General features: G+C 46.6%; 1 long non-coding RNA gene across 2 annotated transcripts in view; it reads left to right on the plus strand.

Moving 5' to 3' along the window:
* Positions 1-26,936, plus strand: part of LOC138423810 (uncharacterized) — a 54,165-nt gene that overhangs the window by 23,387 nt on the left and 3,842 nt on the right. The window contains exons 4-5 of one of the 2 annotated variants that reach the window (XR_011250460.1): positions 15,556-15,829; positions 19,436-19,654. The exons of the other annotated variant lie outside the window; for it this stretch is intronic. This is a non-coding gene — a long non-coding RNA (uncharacterized lncRNA). Of the gene's footprint in view, positions 1-15,555; positions 15,830-19,435; positions 19,655-26,936 lie in introns of those variants that run through there. 2 annotated transcript variants of the gene reach the window in all.

Here is a 26,936-nt window from a genome sequence, read left to right on the forward strand (position 1 = left end):
TGGATTCTTCACCACAGAGCCACCAGGGAAGCCCCAGTGCAGGGTTTGATCCCTGGTCAAGGAAGTAGATCCCACATGCCACACTAAGAGTGCATGTGTTGCCAATCAGATCAAAGCTCCCACATGCTGCAACTAAGACCTATGGCAGCCAAATAAGTAAATAGCTACATATAAGAGTATTTAAAATGCTTCTTTTGCTTCCAATCAAGTGAAAGAGGGGAATTCCCTGGTGGTCCAATGGTTAGGACTCAGTGTTTTCATTGCGGTGGCCCAGGCTTCCACCTCTGGTTGGGGAACTAAGATCTCACAAGCCTAGCTGTGAGACAAAAAAGAAAAAAAGAAAGAAACAAATGAAAGATAACACCTTCAAACATCCAATTCATTGCCCATGTGCAAAACATACAGTTGGCTGCATTCATTTGTCTATACAGCACCCGCAACTCTAAAAGTTTTCTCTATACTGTTATTTGTCCTGGGGATTGAAGCCAAATATTGACTCAGTTTTAGCAACTTTAGAGCAGCCGCTTCTTAGCTTAAAAAAATATTTCAGCTTGTCAAGAATGGTTGCTTGTTCCCTTAAAGGGAGTGACTGTGGTATCCCAGGCATCTACTTCCTGATGATGAGAATTTCGAAGGGACACTTTTCACACCACACCACAGCAGCCTCAGACCAGGGTGGTGCGGGTTTCATTTCTCAGGAGTGGCCAGATGCTCAGGCATGCTGGAGGGTCACCTCACCAGGGAAGAGGGCCGGAAAGTGAGGGCAAAGGACGAGAGGACCCCACAGCTCTGTGCAAGCGATACCCCGTCTCTGGGGGTCCAGGCCCAGCCCATGAGCTCTCAGGCCATGCTGCACTGAGGAAGGGGAAGAGGGCTTCACTGCTCTGGGTGAGCCCTCATCTGGACACACAAGTAGCCAGACAGGGAGCCACACAGAAACCTTAGCCTGAAGTGCATTGCGGTGCATTGGCCATACAGCACTCCATAGCGTATTGAGAAAACCTGGTGATTAAGGAACAAAGACTATCCCTCTAGCATGTTCTTCGATTGACCTCCTCATAGAAGTTCAAAATGTGTTTTGAGCCTAACCCAGGCCCCTCTTAACCCTTTGGTGCTCTTGGGCAAGGTCTAGAACACATCTGAGCCTCAGTTTCTCCATCTGCAAAATGGAAAAGTGATGTATATCTTCTTCAAGGTTGCGGTCAGAATTAAACAAGATGCATGTGTAATGTGTGTGTGTTTATGTTTATGTGCCAGACACAAAACTGGTGCTATAGTAACCGGTGGCAATAGGGGTGGCTATTATTATTAGCAATCAAATCGTAACGACAAGGTCTGATTCACTTCTGGGGTCCTGGTGCACCATAGGTGGTACTGGGTGATGTGAATTCAACTGTTGGGCCTTGGCTGGGCTCTCTGGGGTGTGGCCACAGGCAGTGGAAGGGAGAGGTGTGAGTGGGCTGTGCTGGGCCCCTGGCAGTCCTTCTCCTCTAAGAAACACTCAGAAATGGAGTAAGGAGGCCTGTGGGGGAAAGGTCACCATCAACCAGCTCCATCCCATGGACGTGATGGGATGTCCCTCCGTTTTCATGATGGACACGGGATGAAACTGTGTCCATCTTCAGTGAATGTATTACACTAATTCCACTGGCTTCAAAGTAACTTTGTAACCCCAAACTTCTTTATTCCACCTTTCCCAGCCTTACTTATCTTTTCTGTACCCTTGCTACCATGGGCTTGCACCTCCCCAATTAACACCTTAATCCTTGCATTAAGCTCTGTTTTGTCAGAGAACCCATGATAAGATGGACAGCATTTCCAAATTCTTCGTATTTATTATAGGATTATGCAACGTCAAAGATTCCCCATATAGAACTATTCCATCTTTTCAGATAAAAGGATTCTTTATTGCTTTAGTTCAGATGGTAAGGAATCTGCCTGCAATGTAGGAGACCCAGGTTCAATCCCTGGGGCAGGAAGATCCCCTGGAGGAGGAAATGGTAACCCATTCTAGTGTTCTTGCCTGGGAAAATCCCATGGACAGAGGAGCCTGGGGTCGCAAAGAGTCAGACACCACTGAGTGTGTTATATTATAGGAGTTATATTATAGGATTATTCAACATAAAAGAACTCCATGTAGAAATATTCCATCTTTTCAGATAAAGGTCTCTATTAATATGTACTACAGACATACACATTCCTTTGGAGCAAAAGAACCATGGTGCCTTAAGCTCCAGGGGGATGCCAGTGGTGATCAACTTGCTGGTAGAGATGCTGTCTCTCTCACCAACAATGGTGAGGGTCTAGAATGCCATTCTGCACTGGATCTCCTGTGAAGCTCTTCACAGTAATACACAGAGCCTCCTGCCAGAGATTTGCCTTTTATTTCAAACTTTTTTTTTTTTTTTGCATATTACCGATAAATAGAGGATGGTGGTAAGAAAGTTCTGGGTCTTTATACTCTGCAGTGGGGAACTCTCTTTTTGTAGTTGGCTCCTTTATGGAGATTTTCCCCACATTAACAACAAATTCTCTACCACCACCTGGGTGCCCAACAGCCCAGTTCAGTTCTTACACTGTCTGCCTGGGGTGAGTGTCACATCCTACAAGCTGAAGAGCTCAGTCCCATAAGATTGACCCTATTTCCGATGCCAGTTGCAAATGGGGTGCCTGGGGCATACATACTTCTGCTGGGCTGACTACAAATTCTTGGGTTCCCACAACTCCCCACTCCCAAGATCAATAATTAGCTAGAATGACTCACAGAACTAAGGTTTATTTTACAGGCTCAAACAAACAACCAGAGGGAAGAGACATATAGAGCAAGACATGGAGGATGAGATAGGCGCTTCCAAGCTCACCTCCAGGTGTGCCACCCTACCAGCACCTTAGAAGGTCTCTGAACCTCGTTGGGTAAGAGTCTGTATAATCCGATTTCCAGGACCCCTTCCCCTTCCTGGAGGTCCAAATAAGGTGGGTGGAGTGGAAAATTCCCACCCGTTCATCACATATTTGGCCTTTCTGGCGACCAGAAAGCCACTGCATTAACATGAATTCAGGTATAATCAAAGGAGCTTATTACAAATAATAAAAGGCACTGCTATCACTTGGGAAATTCCAAGGGTTTGTCATGAAGTCGTGTTCAACTCTTTGAGGCCCCATGGACTCTAGCGTGCCAGGCTCTGCTGTCCATGGAATTTTCCAGGCAAGAATACTGGATTATGTTGCCATTTCTTACTCCAGGGGATCTTCCTGACCTAGGGATTGGTCCCAGGGATCAAACCCAAGTCTTTTGCATCTCCTGCATTGGCAGGAGGGTTCTTTACTGCTAGTGCCACCTGGGAAACCCCTTAGAAGCTTTGTGACAAGAATAAATTCATATATCCAAACCTCCAAGTCATAGCACAGCAATAGCACAGTGGAAGCTTTAGGTTCTTTTAATGCAATTACAGCATCCCTGTGAAGTTGCTCAGGTTTGTTAGACTCTTTGCCATCCCATGGACTGTACCCTACTAGGCTCCTCCATTCATGGAATTTTCCAGGCAAGAGTATTAGAAGGGGTTGCCATGTCCTTCTCCAGGGGATCTTTCTGACCCAGGGATCAAACCCAGGTCTCCTTTACCCTCTGAGCCACCAGGGAAGCCCTAAATTAATATATAGATATATTTAATATATATATATATTTACATATAAACAAATGTATCTATAATTATATTTAAATAATAAACATACAATTTAGAGATATGTTACATGTGCACTATATGTAAAATATTATTTCACATGTAAAATATATACTGTAGTATAGATACTATATGAAGTACATCATACCGCACTTCCCGTAAGGGCATTGCCATTCATTTCTTCACTATGATTGGCTACATGAAAATTAACTAAATTTTTAGGTGTGGCTCTTGACAGGATAGCTGGACCATAAAGAAGACAGAATGCCAAAGAACTGATGTCTTCAACCTGTGATGCTGGAGAAGACTCCTGAAAGTCCCTTGGATAGCAAGGAGATCAAACCAGTCAATCTTAAGGGAGATCAAACTTGAATGTTCACTGAGAGGACTGATGCTGCTCCAATATTCTGGTCATGTGATGCAAACACACGACTCTTTGGAAAAGTCCCTGATGCTGGGAAAGATCAAGGGCAGAAGGAGAAGAGGGCATCAGAGCATGAGATGCCTGGATAGCATCACCAATGCAATGAACATGAACTTGGGCACGCTCCGGGAGACGCTGAGGGACAGGGAGGCCTGGCGGGCTGCAGGTCATGTGGTTGCAAAGATTCAGACACAACTGGGCGACTGAACAACAACATGACAGGATTAGTGCATAAATGCTGCTTCTGCCACCCCATCACATTTGGCTGTAGGTCTGATAGATATGCAAATTGGGCAACCTTCATATGTTGATGCTGATAAGATGTTGTGGTCACCATCTCTCTGGGACTTGGGAGCCATAATTCTTGGAGTCATGTATACTGCAGTGTAGATGCAGTATAAAAAAGTATACATATAGAAAAAGTTATTGGGAGGATTAAATTAGGTAACACATCTTCAGTCAATTCAGTCGCTCAGTCATGTCCAACTCTTTGCAGTCCCATGGACTGCAGCATGCCAGGCTTCCTTGTCCATCATCAACTCCCAGAGCTTGCTTAAATTCATGTCCATTGAGTTAGTGATGCCATCCAACCATCTCATCCTCTCCTCCTGCCTTCAGTCTTTCCCAGCACCAGGTTCTTTTCCAAAGAGTCAGTTCTTCGCAGCAGGTGGCCAAAGTATTGGAGCCTCAGCTTCAGCATTAGTCCTTCCAATGAATAGTCAGGACTGATTTCCTTTAGGGTTGACTGGTTTGATCTCCTTGCAGTCCAAGGGACTCTCAGGAGTTTTCTCCAGCACCACAGTTCAAAAGCATCAGTTCTTTGGTGCTCAGTCTTCTTTATGGCCCAGCTCTCACATCCATACATAACTATTGGAAAAACCGTAGCTTTGACTATAGGGACCTTTGTCGACAAAGAAATGTCTCTGCTTTTGAACATGCAGTCTAGGTTTGTCATAGTTTTTCTTCCAAGGAGCAAGTGTCTTTTAATTTCATGGCTGCAGTCACCATCTGCAGTGATTTTGGAGCCCAAGAAATAAGTCTGTCACTGTTTCCATTGTTTCCCCATCTGTTTGCCATGAAGTGATGGGACCAGATGCCACAATCTTAGTTTTTTGAATGTTGAGTTTTAAGCCAGTTTTTTCACTCTACTCTTTCACTTTCATCAAGAGGCTCTTTAGTTCCTCTTCACTTTCTGGCATAAGGGTAGAGTCATCTGCATATCTGAGGTTATTGATATTTCTCCTGGCAATCTTGATTCCAGCTTGTGCTTCATCTGGTTCAGCATTTCATATGATGTACTGTGCATAGAAGTTAAATAAGGAAAGTGACAATATACAGCCTTGATGTACTCCTTTCTCAATTTGGAACCAGTCCGTTGTTCCATGTCCGGTTCTAATTGTTGCTTCTTGATCTGCATACAGAATTTTCAGGAGGCAGGTAAGGTGGTCTGGTATTCCCATCTCTTTAAGAATTTTCCACAGTTTGTTGTGATCCACACAGTCAAAGGCTTTAGCGTAGTCAATGAAGCAGATTTTTTTTTTTTTAATTCTCTTGATTTTTCTATCATCCAATGGATGTTGGTAATTTGATCTCTGGTTCCTCTGCCTTTTCTAAATCCAGCTTGTACATCTGAAAGTTCTCAGTTCACTTACTTTTGAAGGCTGTCTTGAAGGGTTTTGAGCATTGCCTTGCTAGTATATGAAATGAATGCAACTGTATAGTAGTTTGAACATTCTTTGCAAGTATATGACACAGCATTATTAACTATAATCATCATACTATACCTTAGGTCCCCAGTATTTACTCACCTTATGCATGGAAGTTTGTACTCTGACTATCATCTGCTCATTCCACCACCACCCCACCCTGCTGCCCCAGCCCCTAGCAACCACCACTCTACTCTGTTTCTGGGAGTTCAACTTTAGATTCCACACTTAAGTGATATCATATTGTATTTTTCTTTTGTTATCTTATTTAGCATAATGTCCTCAAGGTCTATCATTGCTGTTACAAATGGCAGGATTTCCTTCTGTCTCATAGCTAAATAATATTCCATGGTGTGTTTACATATACCACATCTTTATCCATTCATCCGTTGACACTTAGGTTATTATCATGTCTGGGCTTTTGTATATAACACTGCAGGAAACCTAGGGCTATAGCTGTCTGTTCAAGTTCTCACTTTCATTTCCTTTGCCAAGATGCGGAATTGCTGGATCGTATGGTAGTTCTGTTTTTAACCTGGTGAGGATCCTATAGACTGTTTTCCATTATGACAGCACCAATGTACAGTGTAGAGAATTCCCTTTTCTCCACATCCTCACCAACACTTGATATTTCTTTTAAAAATTATTTATTTTTAATAAAAGGACAATGGTTTTACAATATTGCATCTATTTCTGACATTCATCAACATGCATCAGTCATTTGTACCCATGACTGCCATTCTAACAGGTGTGAAGTGGTATCTCACTGTGATTCGTATTTGCATTTCCCTGAAGATCAATGATGTCCAAGCACCTTCTTGTGTACGTTTTGGCCATCTGTAATGTCTCCTTTGGGAAAATGTCTCCTCAGTTCTTCGGTCCATTTTTAAATTAGATCTTTTTTTTTCTTTTTGCTATTGAGTTGTATGAGTTCTTTGGATATTAACCCGTTATCAGATATTATATACCATCTTAACAGCGGAAGAGGAGAAAGAGCACTTAGGGGAAAACAAACAGCTTTTAGGAAAGATAAATGGGCTCTTAGGAGAATGGATGGGAGAAGTGAGAGTATTGTGATAAGATCTGTTTAGGTGAATTCTGGTCCCTGTCTCAGGTGACTGGAGTCCATCTTCTCTGCTTGTGAAACTCCCAGGAGGGAATTTATGACATTGGAATTCTTTTGGGAGGCTCTGCTTTTAGGCAGATAAGGGAAAGTTCAGAGAAAGGCCTCTTCCTGCATCTGTTGTTTCTCAAATATCTTCAGCTCAAAATAATTCTTAGGACACAGTGGTAGATTTGGTACCCCTTCGCTCATTACAGAGATGAGATGTAAGCCCAGGCTGGAGGGCACCTGTCAGTTTTCTAGACAACTTCCAGGTTGTTCTTCCAGGCTGAGGTTGGGGCCTCTGTTCCTTATCAGAGCTTGCTCAGGACTAAGCTGCAGCCCACGCCTCTCCCACCTGGGGCAATGGAGTGGCTGCAGGTTACACTAGGGAACTTCATCCACTGGTGAATAACACTGAGTTGGGGGAGGAGGACCTGCTGCTGGGCTGCAAAAGTCCCCAGGCCATTCCTCTACCAGTGAGGCTGACCCCTTTCCCTGCCTTCCCTATGAGGTCAAGGTCCCCAGGATAGAAAACTGGCTGGATCCCCCTCCACAGAGCTGCACAAACCAGTGATGTACTAAGCACGTTTGACTCATGGTGGACCATTTTTTAACACTTCCCTCCTCTCTGTGATTACACGGAAAGGATCATGAAATGAAATGAATGCATTTGTAATGAACTAACTTTTGCATTTATCAAACAAAAATACTACACCTTTTGTGTACAAGCATGCTAAGTCACTTCAGTCGTGTCCTACTCTTTGCAACCCCATGACCTGTAACCAGCCAGGCTCCTCTGTCCATGGGATTCTCCAAGCAAGAATACTGGAGTGGGTTGCCATTTCCTTCTCTAGAGGATCTTCCTGACCCAGGGATCAAACCCACCTATCTTGCATCTCCTGCATTATGTTATTTACTACCAGTACCATCTGGGAAGCCTGTTACACCTCCTACTTGGCTCTAATTTCACAAATAAAACCTCCAAGCTGTTACACAGAGTGGCAGAATCGGGGGTCATCAAGTTTCATTGCTTTGTCTTTACAGTCACTGTGCTGTCCTTGCTGATTAGGAGTAGTAGTAGGGTTAGTTCCTCAGTCGTGTCTGACTCTGTGACCTCATGGACTGCAGCCTGCCAGGCTCCTCTGTCCTTGGGATTCTCCAGGCAAGAAAACTGGAGTGGGTTGCCATTCCCTTCTCCAGGGGATCTTCCTACCCCAAGCTCTGAACCTGGTCTCCTGCATTGTAGGCAGATTCTATACTGTCTGAGCTACCAGGGAAGCCCTGCTGATTCAGAAGCCACTGTTTAAACACAGGATTATGTGCCATCAGGACTAACGATGAGGCGAGCCAGTTAGGAATGACAAAGGAAACCATGCTGGAAGCTTGGCAGGTATGTGTAACAGGGAATTCTCTGAGTGAAAGTGAGAGTTGCTGTCGGGTCCTACTCTTTATGACCCCGTGGACTATACAGTCCATGGAATTCTCCAGGCCAGAATACTGGAGTGGGTAGCCTTTCCCTTCTTCAGGGGATCTTTCCAACCCAGGGATCGAACCCAGGTCTCCCGCATTGCAGACGGATTCTTTTACCAACTGAGCCGCAGTTCAGTTCAGTTCAGTCACTTAGTTGTGTCCGACTGTTTGCAACCCCATGGACTGCAGCATGCCAGGCCTTCCTGTCCATCACCAGCTCCTGGAGTTTACTCAAACTCATGTCCATTGAGTCAGTGATGCCATCCAACCATCTCATCCTCTATCGTCCCCTTTTCTCCTGCCTTCAATCTTTCCCAGCATCAGGGTCTTTTCAAATGTGTCAGCTCTTCGCATCAGGTGGCCAAAGTATTGGAGTTTCAGCTTCAACATCAGTCCTTCCAGTGAACATTCAGGACTGATTTCCTTTAGGAGGGACTGGTTGGATCTCCTTGCAGTCCAAGGGGGTCTCAAGAGTCTTCCTCAACATTATAGTTCAAAAGCATAAATTCTTCGGCACTCAGCTTTCTTCATAGTCCAACTCTCACATCCATACATGACTACTGGAAAAACCATAGTCTTGACTAGACAGACCTTTGTTGGCAAAGTAATGTCTCTGCTTTTTAATATGCTGTCTAGGTTGGTCATAACTTTTCTTCCAAGGAGTAAGCATCTTTTAATTTCATGGCTGCAGTCACCATCTGCAGTGATGTTGGAGCCCAAAAAAATAGTCAGCCTCTGTTTCCACTGTTTCTCCATCTACTTGCTATGAAGCGATGGGACCGGATGTTATGATCTTTGTTTTCTGAATGTTGAGCTTTAAGCCAAGGGGAAGCCCAAGAATTTTGTTCAGTAGAACAAAACATTTATTAACGAATATGCAGTAAAAGGTACTAATTTGAAGCTTATTTTACTTATTACAAAAAATTCAACAGTAACTGAAACAATTATTTAAAACTTCAACCAATAAAAGACTTTCAGAGTGAAGTATTTTATCACTGACAGAGTTTAGAACTGCCAGCACATGGCAAGAATAAAAGGCAGAGAGACTTTATTCTGTTACTGTTTTAAAATTCTCTACACACACCCCTCACATTGCCTACACTTGGAGTATATGGCTCCCACCATCCGGACCTTTGTACATCACTGGCACAAGCTGTCCCACCCTCAAGACCACCCTCAGGCCCATCAGCTGTCACCCCTGAGCCAGAGGCTGACTGGTCACATTGCTGGGATGGTAGGCCCTGAGGCCAAGACTGCTTTTAACTTTCTCTGGCCTCCAAGACCTCCCCCTTCCCTAGACCTCAACTCACTTGAAACAAGCTCTTAGCGATAATTCAAGTGGGGAAACTGGAGGCTGCAAGCGGGAAGGAACTTCTTCTGGGGGTGAAGCTGAGGGCAGGATCCTGACCCAGCTCCCAGCCCCTTTGGTGATGGCTCAGCCCCAGCTTGGCTTCCCTGTGATGGTCAGGCAAGAAGAAGGGGAAGAGAGGCCCTGGGACTGGCTGGGGTACCGCAGGGTTGATTTTCATCTCATCTGAATGGGCCCCTGCATGTTACACCCAGAGCAGGTCCACTTATAGGCTCCCAGGGCTCAGGAAGATCCCTTCTGGCACCCATCACTTCCCCTGTGCAGTGTTACTGAACCCCATTCCCTATCAGTGCCCATCTATGACACAGCCTCACCCTTCCTGAGCCTGGCTGTGAAGCAAGCAGTAAAAGGTGCTAATTTGGGAGCAGCCCCAGAGGGGCAAGGTCTCTTGGTCCATCCCTAGACACTCCACCTGAGTAACAGGTCTGGGTCTTGAGAAGGGAAGCCATCACTCACCTGAATCCAAGAAGCACTGAACACAGGTGGCCTTTGGATGTCAGGCCTGCTTTCATCTGGCTGTGAGAATGAGTTGTCAGGTGACAGGAGCTGGACAAAAGCAGAGCTGGGAGAGGAAGCTAAAGACCAACTGCTGATTCCCAGAGGAGAAGCCTGTCCTGAGAGTGGGATATCCAGGCAACATCCATCCCTCTAGCCCCCAGCTTTTGTTCAGACAGGTCAGCTGGATTTGGGGAAGAGATACCCTTCCTGGCCATGCTCCCAGAGAAGAGTCTGGTCCCAGCACCCAAGACCCTTCTTGGAGGCCTTCAGAAAACCATCAAAACTCTGCTAATGGGCCACGCTCTACTTGTACTTCTCCAGTGAGAGAAAGCTCATTAGCTCCCCCAAAGCAGTAGTGCAGTCTTGGGGAAGGTCCTGGTTCTGCCTCAGGGATACACAGAGCAATGTATTTCAGCTCTTTTCCAGAACTAAGTTCAGTTCAGTTCAGTTACTCAGTCATGTCTGACTCTTTGCAACGCCATGAATCACAGCACTCCAGGCCTCCCTGTCCATCACCAACTCCTGGGTTCACTCAGACTCATGTCCATCGAGTCAGTGATGCCATCCAGCAGATCTCATCCTCCGTCATCCCTTTTTCCTCCTGTCCTCAATCCCCCCCAGCATCAGAGTCTTTTCCAATGAGTCAACTCTTCGCATGAGGTGGCCAAAGTACTGGAGTTTCAGCTTTAGCATCATTCCTTCCAAAGAAATCCCAGGGCTGATCTCCTTCAGAATGGATTGGTTGGATCTCCTTGCAGTCCAAGGGACTCTCAAGAGTCTTCTCCAACATCACAGTTCAAAAGCATCAATTCTTCAGCACTCAGCTTTCTTCACAGTCCAACTCTCACATCCATACATGACCACAGGAAAAACCATAGCCTTGACTAGATGGACCTTTGTTGGCAAAGTAATGTCTCTGCTTTTGAATATGCTATCTAGGTTGGTTGTAACTTTTCTTCCAAGGAGTAAGCATCTTTTAATTTCATGGCTGCAGTCACCATCTGCAGCGATTTTGGAGCCCCCAAAAATAAAGTCTGACACTGTTTCCACTCTTTCCCAATCTATTTGCCATGAAGTGATGGGACCAGATGCCATGATCTTAACGTTTTCTGAATGTTGAGCTTTAAGCCAACTTTTTCACTCTCCTCTTTCACTTTCATCAAGAGGCTTTTTAGTTCCTCTTCACTTTCTGCCATAAGGGTGGTGTCATCTACTTATCTGAGGTTATTGATATTTCTCCTGTCAATCTTGATCCCAGCTTATGCTTCTTCCAGTCCAGAGTTTCTCATGATGTACTCTGCATAGAAGTTAAATAAGCAGGGTGACAATATACAGCCTTGACATACTCCTTTTCCTATTTGGAACCAGTCTGTTGTTCCATGTCCAGTTCTAACTGTTGCTTCCTGATCTGCATATATGTTTCTCAAGAGGCAGGTCAGGTGCTCTGATATTCCCATCTCTTTAAGAATTTTCCACAGTTTATTGTGATCCACACAGTCAAAGGCTTTGGCATAGTCAATAAAGCAGAAATACATGTTTTTCTGGAACTCTCTTGTTTTTCCCATGATCCAGCGGATGTTGGCAATTTGATCTATGGTTCCTCTGCCTTTTCTAAAACCAGCTTGAACATCAGGAAGTTCGCGGTTCACGTATTGCTGAAGCCTGGCTTGGAGAATTTTGAGCATTACTTTACTAGCATGTGAGATGAGTGCAATTATGTGGTAGTTTGAGCATTCTTTGGCATTGCCTTTCTTTGGGATTGGAATGAAAACTGACCTTTTCCAGTCCTGTGGCCACTGCTGAGTTTTCCAAATTTGCTGGCATATTGAGTGCAGCACTTTCACAGCATCATCTTTCAGGATTTGAAATAGCTCAACTGGAATTTCATCACCTCCACTAGCTTTGTTGGTAGTGATGCTTTCTAAGGCCCACTTGACTCCACATTCCAGGATGTCTGGCTCTAGATGACTGATCACACCATCGTGATTATCTGGGTCGTGAAGATCTTTTTAGTACAGTTCTTCTGTGTATTCTTGCCACCTCTTCTTAATATCTTCTGATTCTGTTAGGTCCAGACCATTTCTGTCCTTTATTGAGCCCATCTGTGCATGAAATGTTCCCTTGGTATCTCTAATTTTCCAGAAGAGATCTCTAGTCTTTCCCATTCTGTTATTTTCCTCTATTTCTTTGCATTGATTGCTGAGGAAGGCTTTCTTATCTCTCCTTGCTAGTCTTTGGAACTCTGCATTCAGATGCTTATATCTTTCCTTTTCTCCTTTGTTTTTCCGCCTCTCTTCTTTTCACAGCTATTTGTAAGGCCTCCCCAGACAGCCATTTTGCTTTTTTGCATTTCTTTTCCATGGGGATGGTCTTGATCCCTGTCTCCTGTACAGTGTCACGAACCTCATTCCATAGTTCATCAGGCACTCTATCTATCAGATCTAGTCCCTTAAATCTATTTCTCACTTCCACTGTATAATCATAAGGGATTTGATTTAGGTCATACCTGAATGGTCTAGCGGTTTTCCCTACTTTCTTCAATTTAAGTCTGAATTTGGTAATAAGAAGTTCATGATCTGAGCCACAGTCAGCTCTTGGTCTTGTTTTTGTTGACTTTATAGAGCTTCTCCAACTTTGGCTGCAAAGAATATAATCAATCTGATTTTGGTGTTGACCACCTGGTGATGTCCATGTGTAGAGTCTTCTCTTGTGTTGTTGGAAGAGGGTGTTTGCTATGACCAGTGCATTTTCTTGGCAAAACTCTATTAGTCTTTGCCCTGCTTCATTCCACATTCCAAGGCCAAATTTGCCTGTTAGTCCAGGTGTTTCTTGACTTCTTACTTTTGCATTCCAGTCCCCTATAATGAAAAGGACATCTTTTTTTGGGTGTTAGTTCTAAAAGGTCGTGTACGTCTTCATAGAACCTTTCAACATCAGCTTCGTCAGCGTTACTGGTTGGGGCATAGACTTGGATTACTGTGATATTGAATGGTTTGCCATGGAAACGAACAGAGATCATTGTGTCGTTTTTGAGACTGCATCCAAGTACTGTATTTCGGACTCTTTTGTTGACCATGATGGCTACTCCATTTCTTCTGGGGATTCCTGCCCGCAGTAGTAGATATAATGGTCATCTGAGTTAAATTGATCCATTCCAGTCCATTTTAGTTCACTGATTCGTAGATTGTCAACGTTCACTCTTGCTATCTCTTGTTTGACCATTTCCAATTTGCCTTGATTCATGGACCTGACATTCCAGGTGCCTATGCAATATTGCTCTTTAGCATCGGACCTTTCCAGTACTAAAGCCCCCAACAAATGGAAGATGTTAACCCTCCTTCATTCCAGAGAAGCTGGAGACCACCTGAGGTCAGATTAAAGGAGGTTTAATCTGTGAGGCTTTACACATACCCTAATCCTTATCAGCAACCCCACCCTTGGGCCATTACTATACAACTCCTTACTATAAAAATCTTCCAGTGTTGGGACACACAGTTTTTGAGGGCATGGAGTGCATTGCTGTCCCCTTTGCCTGGCAAAGCAATAAAGCTATTCTTTTCTACTTCACTCAAGACTCTGTCTCTGAGATTTGATTCGGCACTGGTACACAGAGGTCACGTTTTTGGCATCATTAGCTCTGCTGAGAAAAGGTTCTTCTTTCTGAGCTGAAACTTCTCTCCCTGGAACTCACCCCATTGGCTAACATGGCCCCAAACAAAACAGAAAACTTTTCCCTTTTTCCCTTCTAGTTTCTTGGCTGTGTTAATCATTAAATTGACATAGGGTAGATTAATAGGAAAAAAAAACAAAATTTCATACATATGGGAGACCCATAAAAATATGAGAAATGGAATTTTCCTATTGTATCGGTAAACAAGGATGTCACAGTCATGCAATTGCAGCCACCATGAATGGTAAGCTGGTAAGGCCCAAGGGAACTCAAGAAGGAAAGAATATTTGCCATCTAGCAGCCATCACACTGCAGCCACTCCCTATGATGAGCCCCAAGGAAACTCAGGATGTGAAAATGCAGGATACTGCCCCAGACAGCTGAGGTACAGATCAAAGAAATAATTTCAGTGAGCCTGGACTCTTGCATTTTCCCACACATAGAAATGCACTAAATTCTGTAACTTGGAATCTGGCTTTCTTTAATTTACAAAAAACTTTTGATGTTCTGACTACCTGTCCCTTGTAACAAAACTTCTATATAACCTGGCTCCTCTCCACCCCCCACCCCACCTCCTAGGAGCAGTTCTATCAGGGTTACTTGAGATGCTGGCTGTCAGGCTTAAGCCCTAAAACTTTCTATTGAATAAAGCATAACTGTCCACTTGTAGGGCTTTGCTGGTGACTCAGCGGTAAAGAATTCACCAACCAATGCAGGAGACACAGGTTCGGTCCCTGGTTCGGGAAGATTCCCTGGAGAAGAGAATGGCAACTTACTCCAGTATTCTAGCCTGGGTAATCCCATTGACAGAGGAGACTGGCGGTCCACAGTCCATAGGGTCACAAGAGAATCAGACACAATTTAGTGATTAGACAAGAACAACTCAAATTGTAGATTGTGTGTATTTTTTCAGTCAACAAATACGAGGCTCCCAAGGGCAGTCAGGAATAACTGAGGTTTATATACATACCATCCCAAGCTAAGGAGAAGAGGGTAGTGGTCAGGGGCTTCAAAGGGAAGAGAGAAAATTCATAGGAAGATGGGAACAGCAGATGTTTGGTAAAGAAATGCTTGTCATGCCCTGCAAATAAATCTTCCTGATATGAAAAGTTATCTCTTCTTGGTTCAGGCCCCTCTCTAAATTCCCTTAGGTCATTGTGAGAGGGATGAAAAGCTCTTCCTGAGCCCACCGAGGGGGCCCCCACTGTGTTCAGTTCAAAGCAATCCACACGTGACAGTGGGAGCTTCTGGCGTGGCATATCCTGCCCTGGTCACCGTCAAAAGTGTGTGTGGGGGGCCGGGGGGTATGGTGGCTGACACCAGTTCTGATTTATGATCAGTTCCCTCCAGCCTCCCCAGGCCACTACCTTCTCAGCCAGTCTCTAAAGTCTGTTCTGCTTTTTTATCACCTCATACCCTCTGAGGGGGCATAAGTCACTAGAGAGCCTCAAGACAAGGCTAGAGGCTTGCCTATCTCATACGTATCATGTCAGAAGCCTCCTGGGCTCCCCAGCCCTGGGAGAGGTGGGAGGAGACATATGGGAGGCAGGGTGTTTGGGATCACTTCACACTCTGGGAGATGAGGCTCAGAACCACGAGTCAACTCTTGTCTTTGTTTTCACCTTTCCCAAAGAGAAGTGAAGAAACACCTTTGGAAAACAATGTCTTGCCAGCTAGTTGCCACTGGTGATGTTTGTCCGGTGAGCGCAGGACTCCCAGACACGCAGGGAATGCAGAAGACCCAGCCTGGAATAATCTGGGGGCACCTCCACGTACACGCGTACACACCTCTCAGAGCTGGCTCAGCACCACCCAACACAGGAGGACGCTCACCCTGCACTTGCTTTACGCTCATCCTGCCCACGTGGGCCTGTGGACCACCTCCACCCAACCAACCACTGAAAGAGGTCAGTGAGCAGGGGCACACTCTCCTCTAGCTAGACTTAAAAAAAAAAAAAAAAATTTCTTTGGGGTTTTTTTTTGGCCATGCTGTGTGACTTGAGAGATCTTAGTTTCCCAAGCAGGGATCAAACACGGGGCGCAACATTGAAAGTGTGAAAGCACTAAGTCCTAACCACTAGACCACCAGGGAATTCCCAAGAAAGCATACCCTGAAGCCACAAACAATGACCTAGGCACAGAGGGGTTTCAGGTTCTGGATAACTTCTGAAAGCAGGAGGGATGTCCAAAGGGTCAGGCAAGATAAAGTTCTCTGCAGAGTGAGGAGCAGGCAGGGCTGAGAGAGGGGGGAATTTGGCCGGGCCTGAGCAATTCTGAAGCCTAGGCATGGAGATGGAGGCACACATCTACCACCACCGCTGCCTAAAACAGGCAGATCTTCACTGCCTCGCCTCCTGGCCTCACAACAGTCCCCTTTCTACAGCTAACCTATGAGAGACATGGACTTTAAACCTCCTGCTTCAGCCTAGCCTTCCCTAGAGTCTTTCAGACCTCTCTGGGAAGGGCCAGGTGGTCCCCAGGATAGGCTGTGGTGAAGGTCAAGTTCAGTTCAGGGTGCTGAGTTTCACATCAGCATCGTCCCCACTCACCAGCCTGCTTGGTTCCCTCTGATGGCAGGTCACTCCAAATTTCCTTCAATGTGGTTTTCACTTCCTGGGGTGGTGTTAGGGGGCGGTTCCCCTCTGATTCTTGATCCTGATACTGATCTCACAGTGCCACCAACCTCAGACCCCTTCTTCCCTCTTCTAGCTGCCCCTCCAAGAGGGGTTGGGGGCAGACTCAGGATGAACAACTTTTAGGGCACATTTGATAAGATTTGATTTCAGATCCCGGGGGCCTGAACACCCCCAGCAGGGGCTCCAGTAAGGCAAGTGAGGCATCTCATGGGCAAAAGTTCAGGAGGCTCTCACCCTCAGGATCTTGCAAGGACAGGGTCAGCACCTAAGAGTGAGTGTCTCTTCAAAATATTCTCTGACATAAATTGTACCAATGTTTTCTTAGGTCAGTCTCCCAGGCACTAGAAATAAAAACAAAAATAAACAAATGAGACCTAATCAAGCTTACAAGCTTTTGTAGAGTGAAGAAGACCATTTAAAAAATGAAAAGACAAACTACAAATGGGAGAAAATAATTGCAGATGATGCAACCAACAAGGGCTTAATCTCCAAAATATACAAACAGCTCATACAACTCAACAACAAAAAGACAAACAATCCAATCAAAAAATGGGCAGAAGAACTTAATAGTTATTTCTCAAAAGAAGACATACAGATGGTTAGTGGGCATGTAAAAGATATTCACCATCACTAATTATTAGAGAAATGTAAATCAAAACTACACTGAGGTAGCCCCTCACACTGGTCAGAATGGCCATCATTAAAAAGTGTACAAATAAAAAATGCTGGAAAAGGTGTGGAGAAAAGGGAACCCCCTTACATGGCTGGTGGGAATGTAAGTTGATGCAGCCACTATGGAAAACAGCATGGAGGTTCCTCAGAAAACTAAAAATAGAATTACCATATGTCAACTGAAAAAATACACGCAACCTAAAAGTTGAGAGCTATGTTTTATTTGGCAGAAAATTTTAGGACTAAAGCCCAGGAGGCAGCATCTCAAGTAACCCTGAGAGAACTGCTCTGAGGAGGTGGGGAGGGAGATGAACCAGGTAATATAGAAATTTTGCAACAAAGGGCAAGTAGTCTGAATGTTAAAAGTTGTTTGTAAATTAAAGAAAACCAGATATCCCAGGTTAAAGAATTTAGTGCTTTTCTGTGTTTGGGAAGATGCAAGAGTCTGGCCTCACTGAAATAATTCCTTTGATATGTACCTCAGCTATCTGGGGCCAGTATCCTGTGTTTTTCACATTCTGAGCTTCCTTAGGGCTCACTGTAGGGAGTGACTGCACTTTGATGACTGCTAGATGGCAGGTATTTTATCCTTCCTGAGTTCCCTCAGGGCTCACCAGCTCACTGTCAGTGGCTGCAATTGCGGATTACTGTGATATTCTTTGTTTACTTATATGGCAGGAGATATTCCATTTTCTCATGTATGATATAGCAGTCTCACTCCTGGGAATACACCAGACAAAACTATAATTCAGAAACTATAATTCAAAAAGATACAAGCACTCCTTTGTGCACAGCAGCTCCAATCGCAATAGCCAGGATACGGAACCAACCTAAATGGCCATCGACAGATAAACAGGAGATCTATACAGTGGAATATTACTCAGCCATAAAAAGAACAGAATAGTGCCATTTGCAGCGACGGATGGACTGAGAGATTCTCATACTAAGTCAAAAAGAGAAAGACAAATATCATGTGCTATCACTTACATGTGGAATCTAAAATATGACATGAATGAACCTGTCTACAAAACAGACTCACAGACACAGAGGAGTGGTTGCCAAGGTGGAAGCGGGTGGGAGAGGGATGGACTGGGAGTTTGGGCTTAGCAGATGCAAACTATTACATTTAGAATAGGAAACCACAAGGTCATACTGTATAACACAGGGAACTATATTCAATCTCCTGGAATAAACCATAGTGGAAAAGAATACGTTAAATATGTGTGTATAACTGGTTCACTTTGCACAGCAGAAATTAGCACAACTTTGTAAACCAACTTTACCTCAACTGAAAAAAAAAAAAAGAGGCGGGGGGATTCCCTGAGGGTCGAGTGGTTAGGACTTCATGGTTTTACTGCCGAAGGCCAGGCTTTGATCCCTGGTAGGGGAACTAAGATCCCAAAAGTCACGAGATGCAGCCAAAAAATGAATGAAAGAATGAGTGCCTCTTTATTTCTGCTGTGGGCACTTTTGGGCCTTGCTTTAGTCCCAGCCTAATTCTGGGGAGAAGAATTGAAGAACCTAGCCATCCTGCAGGCAGGCGTGGAGGAGCAGAGCTCCTGGCAGCCAAAACCCAGGAGTTCCAGGCTGGCTCCAAAAGGAGAAAGGAGCCACCAGGCAAACATAGGCAAAATGTTATGCAAATCAGCCTTTTGGAGGTTTGCATGGGGTTGAGGGTAGGAGGTCGAGGGAAGAAGAAACGGTAGCCAGACTGTAGGAAGGGCACGTGGGTGGCTGCTGCACCCATTGCTCAAGGAGAAGTCCCAAACCACTGCACACTCCCAACAGACCAGGACTTGATAAAGCACAACTTCCTGAGATAGTTGCTTGCCACATGAGGTCTATTCCAGTAAATGGAAAAGGCACCTTAATATATGTCATCTACCCAGTGAAGGCAGGTGTGGCAACAGGTGTTTGTGCGGAGGAGCAGAGTGGGGCAAAGCAGGCAGAACGCACAGACTCTTCACAGAGCCTGACTCTGCTTACTGTACCATCACTCCAAGGGTCCCAACCAGGCCCTCTTCAGGCCAACCCAGGCCCCTATTCCAAGAAGTTCTCCAATCAAAGAATCTCTGGCCTTGGGTTCACACTGTGACTAGGCAGGACCCTGCAGGGCCTTCCCAGGACAGACCTCACTCCTAAACCCTCTGCTGAAGCTCCTCTCTGAAGTATCCAGATAATAGTATCTCATGCGTATTTCCTTAGTTTTTCAGATGCTAAAACCCACCACCAAATGGAAGAAATTAACTACTTAATGATCCTGGGCACAGAGCCCCCAGGCCTACTGGCACCTAAGGACTGATAACGTTAATCACTGTTACCTCAACATCAGCCAGAGAACCGTGCAGTAGCTGAGTGCATACCCTGGTAGGCCTCTCCCTCACCTGGCCATTAAAAATGCATCGCTGAAACCCTTTGGGGAGTTCTGGGGGTTTTTTGAGCACAAACCACCATTTTTCCTTGCATGGCTTTGCAATAAACCTTTCTCTGCTTCAAACTTCGACATTTTGGTTCAGCTTATTTGACCTTACTGTGTCAAGCACGCAAACTTGTGCTCAGTAACAACCCCATCACTGGCTTAGCCTGTGGGATAGTGGGGGACAGCACTGGGAGAAGATAAAGATGAGGAGCTGTGCTCGCCTCTTTGTTTCCCTGACGTAAAGTGCTGGCCAGTAACGTCAGCACAAGTAGGAGAGGCATTCTGGTCCCCTGACCCCTCCCAGACTTACCCTCCCCTCACTCCTCGGGACTTACTGCATCCCGGGAAAGACGGGCCCCGCTAGTATGGCTCGGGAGCTCTAGAATAATTCTGCTGATTGCTCTTACTGTCCTGCCCCCTCCATCAGATCATGTCATTCCAACCAGATGTGATGTCATGGATGTCTCGCTATCCATTAACGGCCCTCTCAGAGCAGCCCTGGGAGAGCAGGAGTGTTTGTGCCACGGATCCCTCTTAGGTTGGACCCTCTTCCCCTGCCTGTGGAGCCCCACAGAGGGCCTTGTAAAGATACCCTATACACACTCTCTCCTTAGTCAAAGCCTTGTTCCCCAGTTCTCAAGACATCTCTGGGGCAAGAAGAGGACAGGGTTACAGAGAAGTGGCCCAGTGGCCCAGACACCACCAGTCACATATGGACCTGTACACTGAGTGCAACTCTTCCTCCCAGGGAAGCTGTATCTATTGCAGAAAGAGAAAAACACACAGAGAGAACTTTACTTGCTAAGCAAGCGCAAAATCCGCACAGCGCTGGAGCTGATCTTGTACAGGGCATGGAAAGCAGGCTCTTCAGTAATTGGCTGACTTTCAGAAGCCCGGCTGTTTGTAGATTGGCTGACTTTCAACATTAAAGCTTAGGAATTGGTTGTCTTTCAGAAGCTGGAGTGCTGGGGAATAAGGCTGGTACTGATTGGCTGGTTCTCAGAAGCGTGGTCCCTGGAACGAGGCCGCCACTGATTGGCTGGCCCTGAGGGTACTGACGTAAGACTGTCTGTGGTTATTTCCGCCAGGTTTAAAATGAACCTGTTCGTGGCTAAGAAGAGCTTGGCCCCGGAAGTCTTTTCCTTTCTTGAATTTAGAGACTGGAAAGTTTTTTCACCTTCCCCATACACCTGACTTCTTTCCTCTCTGATCAGCTGAGCACTGATGATCTATGCCCCAACTTTGTCCAGAAGTTAGTCTGCCCAGGCCTGGTTATTCATTCCTTCAGCACTTCTTTCTTGGGTGCCCACAATGGGGACCAGAGCTCTAGAAAATAGACCATCCCTTCCCTCCTGGGCCTGGATACACCCTCCTGAGCCCAGAGCTGGGCACCCAGCGGGTGTTTCAATATTTGTTGAGGAGAGACATGGCCGGATCTATCTCCCACGCCTGCGGGCAAGCCAGAGTGGTCCGTTTTGGGGCTTCGCTAGAGACTAATTCAGGGTTTCCCAGGTGGCACTAGTGGTAAAGAACCCGTCTGCCAGTGCAAAAGACATAAGACACACAGGTTTGATCCCTGGGTGGGGAAGATCCCCTGGAGGGGGCATGGCAACTCACTCCAGTATTCTTGCTTAGAGAATCCCATGGACAGAGGAGCCTGACAGGCTATAGTCCATAGCGTTTCACAGAGTCAGACACGACTGAAGCGACTTAGCGTGCGTGCATGCAGACTGATCAGATGGAGCCCGGAGCAGCTGGCTGAGAACTCAGCTACCAGAGGGGAGAAGAGCCCTGGGGAAGCTGGGGAAACTTAGAGAACAGCACAGCACTGCCGGTTGCAGGCTCAGATAACCACTGGCTTGGGCACTGGTCCCCGAGCAAGGAGAGGGCTGCCTCTAAAGACAGCAGAAGCCCCGAAGGTGCATCTGTGAAACCTCCATCCAGTGCAGGGAGCCAAGTACGCACCAGTGGCTTCCTTCCATCATACTATTTATAGACTCTACCTTGTTCCAAAGATTGGGTTCTAAGCATTAAAGATTGGAATCCGGACTTCCCTGCTGGTCCCGTGGTTAAGACTCTGCACTTCCACTGCAGGAGGTATGGGTTCCATCCCTGGTGGGGGAACTAGGATCCCACAAGCCACTTGCACAGTCAGACAAAAAAAAAAAAACAACTTTGGGATCTGTCAGTCTTCCTCACTAGACATCCCCTGCATAAGTGGATAAATGAATGAATAAAAGGCTGTAAGGGGATTTCATGGAGGATTTGGCAGAACTGGTATAAGCCATACCCTTCTTTTCTTTGCTCCTGTGAAATCTAGCCTTAGCACATGCCACTCCCCCTGGTCACAGCTTACCAGTTCCTCACATCTGGGTCCCAGATATACTGGGTCCTTCATGACCCAGCAGGGCCCTACTCCACCTTGGGTGGTATTTTTGTCCTCATTCTAACCTTACACCTCCCAGCCCTGGAGAGTTGAGGGTGTTCTAATGTTCTGAATTAGCTGGTCTTAACTCCTCTAGAAAATGGTAGAGTACCTTTGGGAAAAAACAAAATACGTTAATTTGGGTCCTAGGTCAGAAAAACAAATTTCTGTTTGGCTTTGGTCTGGGTTGGTTTTGGCCTTTGGCCACTGGTCAGGAGAGCAAGAGGGCGGGGAAGATTGTCTTGGCCCCAAAGCAAGAGAAGTGTGTTGAAGCCCAGCTCTGGCCAGAATCACATAAGGAACGGGGCCAGTCCTTTGCTGGACTGTTTATGTCAACACACATGCACCTGCCATGTACTAAGTATGGTGCAGGGCTCATGTAGACTCTATCCCAGACCTCAGGGGGTTCAGAGACTTGTGAGGAGACAAATAAGCAAGTAGGGCTTTCAGGGGAGAGTGATCGGGGAGTAAGCAGAGCAGCTGTCTGAGGCCTCAGACTCAGCTTAGAGTGAGAGATGACATTAGCAAGGTGTTGTGGAAGCAAGACTGGCTCCATAATCTGTATGGCCTCTTGCAGAATGAAAACGCAAGGCCATTTGCTCAGATTTTGAGATAGCAAAGGCAGAGCGTGAAACCAAGCACTGGGCCCTTCTCAGCACAGAGCCTGTGTGACCACACAGATCTCACACCCACAAAGCAGGCTTTGCTTAGAGGAGGAGACGGCTAGGCGGTGTCTGCAGCGTGAGTGTGGGCGTGGGGGGGAGGGGATGGGGATTCAGGGCAAGCAAAGGTGCTATGTAGGCCCTGAGACAGCCATGTGTGTGCAAGGACCTGGCAGCTCTGTGGAATCCCCAGAGCCTCATTTCCTTAGATCTGAGTCTCAATACCTATCCAGGAGCTGATGCAACCCAGACAAGGTTTTCACAGGCCTCAGAGATCATGTCAGGCTGCCAGGCATCCTTTCTTGTCAGAGGGCAGGTCTGGGAATGCAGGGCCACCATCATTTTAATCTGACTTTATAGCCTTCCTACTCTTTGGGAGTTGGATCTTCCTACTCTTTTGGGAGTTTGTTTTGTCTTTTGGCCACACGGTGCAGCTTGTGGGATCCTAGTTCCCTGACCAGGGATTAAACCCACGCCCTCGGTAGCGAAAGCACAGATCCCAACCACCAGGCCACCAGGGAATTTGCCTCATTGGGAGTTAAAACATCCTTTCTTAAGAAATAAAAGAAGCTGCTTTCTGTAATGTATCTGGCAAATAAATAAATACAAAAGTAAAGCAAGAAGCCAACATTGGTTTGCTTGTTTGTTTGTAAGTGGTTGCTCTGTGAACTCCCCAAATCTAGGTTCCATGAGGCTCACCCTCATGATGTCATATGTCCCTGGAGAAGCCATGAGTGATACCCAGCCAGCCTTGTTAAGTGCCCAGGTGGGCGAGGGGCAGACAAGTTCCAGGAGTTGGGACTCAGGAAGGACTGACTGGAAGGGAAAGCTCCTGCCCCTCCAGCTGTCTATTCTCCACAGGGTGGGGCACCCAGGAGCTGCTGAGGGCAGCTTTGAATTCCAGCAGGGAGATAACAGGAGACAAGAAACCAAAGCTTCCCCTGATAACCCACCAGGAAGCCAACACAGAACAAAACAGAGCGATAAGGGGCAGACTGCCTTTCTCAAGGCCAAATGGTTTTAAAAGACACTCCTCAGGGTGAACATTGGGTTTAAGGACTGGGCAGCTGATAAAGAGATCCCTTGGTGGGGAGCTAAAGAGATAAATGAGTCTCCGCCAGCTGGTTTGGTGACCTCCAACAGGACTGGGCTCCTGGATGGATGGCAGCTGGACGCTTCCAGCCCTCTGACTTCCAGCGTCATCCCCCACGGTCAAGGCTGGGTTCTCCTATTTCAGGCTTCTTGGCCTCCCCATTTAGTCGAAAGTGGGTACAGTTTTGTTTGGTTTTAAAATAAAGGTAGGTAGACTACATGTCTGAGAAATTCTCAATCAAGTGTCTTTGAGCCAAGGAGGGCCTTGGGAGCCTTGTGGTTTGACAAAGGCTACCATCTGACCTTGGCTGCTGCTGGGGTGTCTGTACCTTGTGACTTACTCTCTACGAACCTGTGTGTTCTCATGGGCAACAAAGACAATGAGCCCAGTGGGGCAGGGCTGGGGGAGGATCAAGAGAGAGCAGATAGGGCTTCCCTGATGGCTCAGTGGTAAAGAGTCTGCCTGCCAATGCAGGGGACATGAGTTCAATCTCTGATCCAGGAAGATCCCACATGCTGCAGAGCAACTAAGCCCGAGCACCATAACTATTGAATCTGTGCTCCAGAGCTCGAGAACTGCAACTACCGAGCCCATGTGCAGTGACTCCTGAAACCTATGCGCGCTAGAGCCCATGCTCTGCAACAAGAGAAGCCACTGCAATGAGAAGCCTGTGCACTACAATGAAGAAGAGCCCCCGCTCTCCACAACTAGCAAAAGCCCTTACAGCAACAAAGACCCAGCACAGCCAAAATAAATACAAACATAAATAAATAAAATTCTATATATAAGACCCGGCACAGCCAAATTAATAAGAGTTTTAAAAAAAAAAAGAAAAGAAATGGCAGATATAAAGTACTCACCCTTGGGTTCTGTGCTTCGGAAGACCTCACTCTGGTCCTGCCCTGCCTGCTCCCAGCCCCACTGGGACCAAGAGTAGAGCCCATGCCCCATTTTAGACCACACTCTGGGTCCCTGGCCTCCAGACCTCCAGCCCACTTTCCAGGCCTGAGCTGGTTTCTGCCCACCTTATCTCCTCTAGGGCAGCAGGGATGGGTATTTCTAAGTCCAAGGGCTGGCCAATGGTGCCTGTTGTGCAGGGGGACCCAGGGAGCATGTAGAGTTTGAACAGAAGTTCTGGGGTGCTGAGGCCGCTCGTGGTGCAGGATGGAGCCTGGAATAGAATATATTCCAATCACTATTGTGTAACCAACCACCCCAAAACTTTGTGGTATGAAATAAGAACAGTATCTCTTATGGTTCTGGAGTTTGATTGGACTCAGCTGGACTGTTCTCTCTCGGAGTCTTTTGTGTGGAGTTTTCATTCCAATCTCAAAGACAGGTGATGCCAAAGAATGTTCAAACTACCGCACAACTGCGATCATTTCACATGCTAGCAAGGTAATGCTCAAAATCTTTTGGCAGTACATGAACTGAGAACTTCCAGATGTTCAAGCTGGGTTTAGAAAAGGCAGAGGAACCAGAGATTAAATTGCCAACACCTGTCAGATCATAGAAAAAGCAAAGGAATTCCAGAAAAACAACTACTTCTGCTTCATTGACTACACTCAAGCCTTTGACTGTGTGGATCACAACAAACTGTGGAACATTCTTAAAGAGATGGGAATATGAGATCACTCTACCTGCCTGCTGAAATACCAGTATGCGGGTCAAGTCAGATGGTGGCTGGGGCAAAAGTCAGTGCAAAAGTTGCTCACTCAGATGCTGGCTGCAGGCGTTGCACCTCCACCTATGCTGGCCTGGGCCTGGGCTTTCTTTCAGCCTAGCAGTTATGGTCTAAGAGCAAGAGTCCTGAAAGAATCAGGCAGAAGCTCTGTCGCCTTTCATGACTCAGTTATAGAAGTCATATAGCATTGTTTCTGCGGTAGCCATAAAGTTGCCCAAATGAGAGGGCAGGGCATACAGACAGACTGCATGTCTTAATGGGACATGTGTCAAAGCACATTGTAAGAAGGCACTGGGGTATACTGTGGGAGCTACCTCTGAAATATGCATCATGCCACCACAGAGGAGGGAAGCCAGCCCAGTGGCAGCCTCTGTGTACACTCTTGCTCCAGGCCTGCAAGAGTGGCCTGAGTGCCACTCTGCAGTGATGCAGGGGGCAGTAGTCTGTGGCACCCAGCTTCCTCTGCTCTAGATGTCCACACGTGTGGGAAGCCATCCTGCTTAAATCAGAAGGTGTCCAGCCAGGACCCCAGAGCCGGTCTCCCTGGTCTTTTAAGTCCAATAGCAGCAGCTAGGGTTCCAGTCTGGGAGGGGAGGAGTGACTGAATTAGCCCCAAGAGTCCTTTCTGGCATAAGGGTCACCAGGAAACTTCACCCTTCCCCCCTCTAGAAGTAGAGGGAGAATCTGCCACGTAACCATGAGGCCTCCTATCCCAGTGGAGAACCCAAAGCCCTGAGTTCTAGGCCTCAGTCACTGTGTGATCTCGGACAACTCACTTGTCTTCTGGCCTCACTCTTTTCCCCTGTGAGCCGGGAGGGCAGGTTGAAAGCACCAGCCCTGGAGCCTCCACCCATTTCTTCATACCCACCTGCTCACACACGCCCAGCTCCCCTGTTACCTCCTTAGGAGAACACATCACTGCTTCCAGAATACACACATTCCCGCCTCTATGGGGGCAATCCTACTCTGGTTCTGAGCAAAGCTGTTTCCCCAGATCAGTGCCCAGCAATGGGAGAGGTTTGCTGCACCTGACCCTACGCAGCCTCTCCTAGAGACTGGTCCATGGCTGGGGCCACCACATCCAAACCTCTCCCTCTGTGGCCTTCTTCTCAGAGGGGAACCCTGGGCTGGAGCCATTTGGCTGGAACCAGCCCTGGGCAGATTGGCGTCATTTGATCAGACGGTTCAGCAGCAAGCATTCAGTTTCTGGGATGCTGGGAATGGCAGCCCAGAAGGAGTGCAAGGCATCTTAATATGGTGGTGGCTGTCCTCCCAGAAGGGAATAGGTCAAGGTCATGTTAGCTGGAGAGAAATCAGGGCCTCAAGCAGGGAATATCCCCCACTCTGTGATCTTGGGAGGAAGAAGTTCTCCCAGCAGGGAGGAGAGTTTGCTGTCAGGTCCTTAACAGGAGAGAAAAACGGC

This window comes from Ovis canadensis, chromosome 18, assembly GCF_042477335.2.
Source record: "Ovis canadensis isolate MfBH-ARS-UI-01 breed Bighorn chromosome 18, ARS-UI_OviCan_v2, whole genome shotgun sequence".
Lineage (NCBI taxonomy): Eukaryota > Metazoa > Chordata > Mammalia > Artiodactyla > Bovidae > Ovis > Ovis canadensis.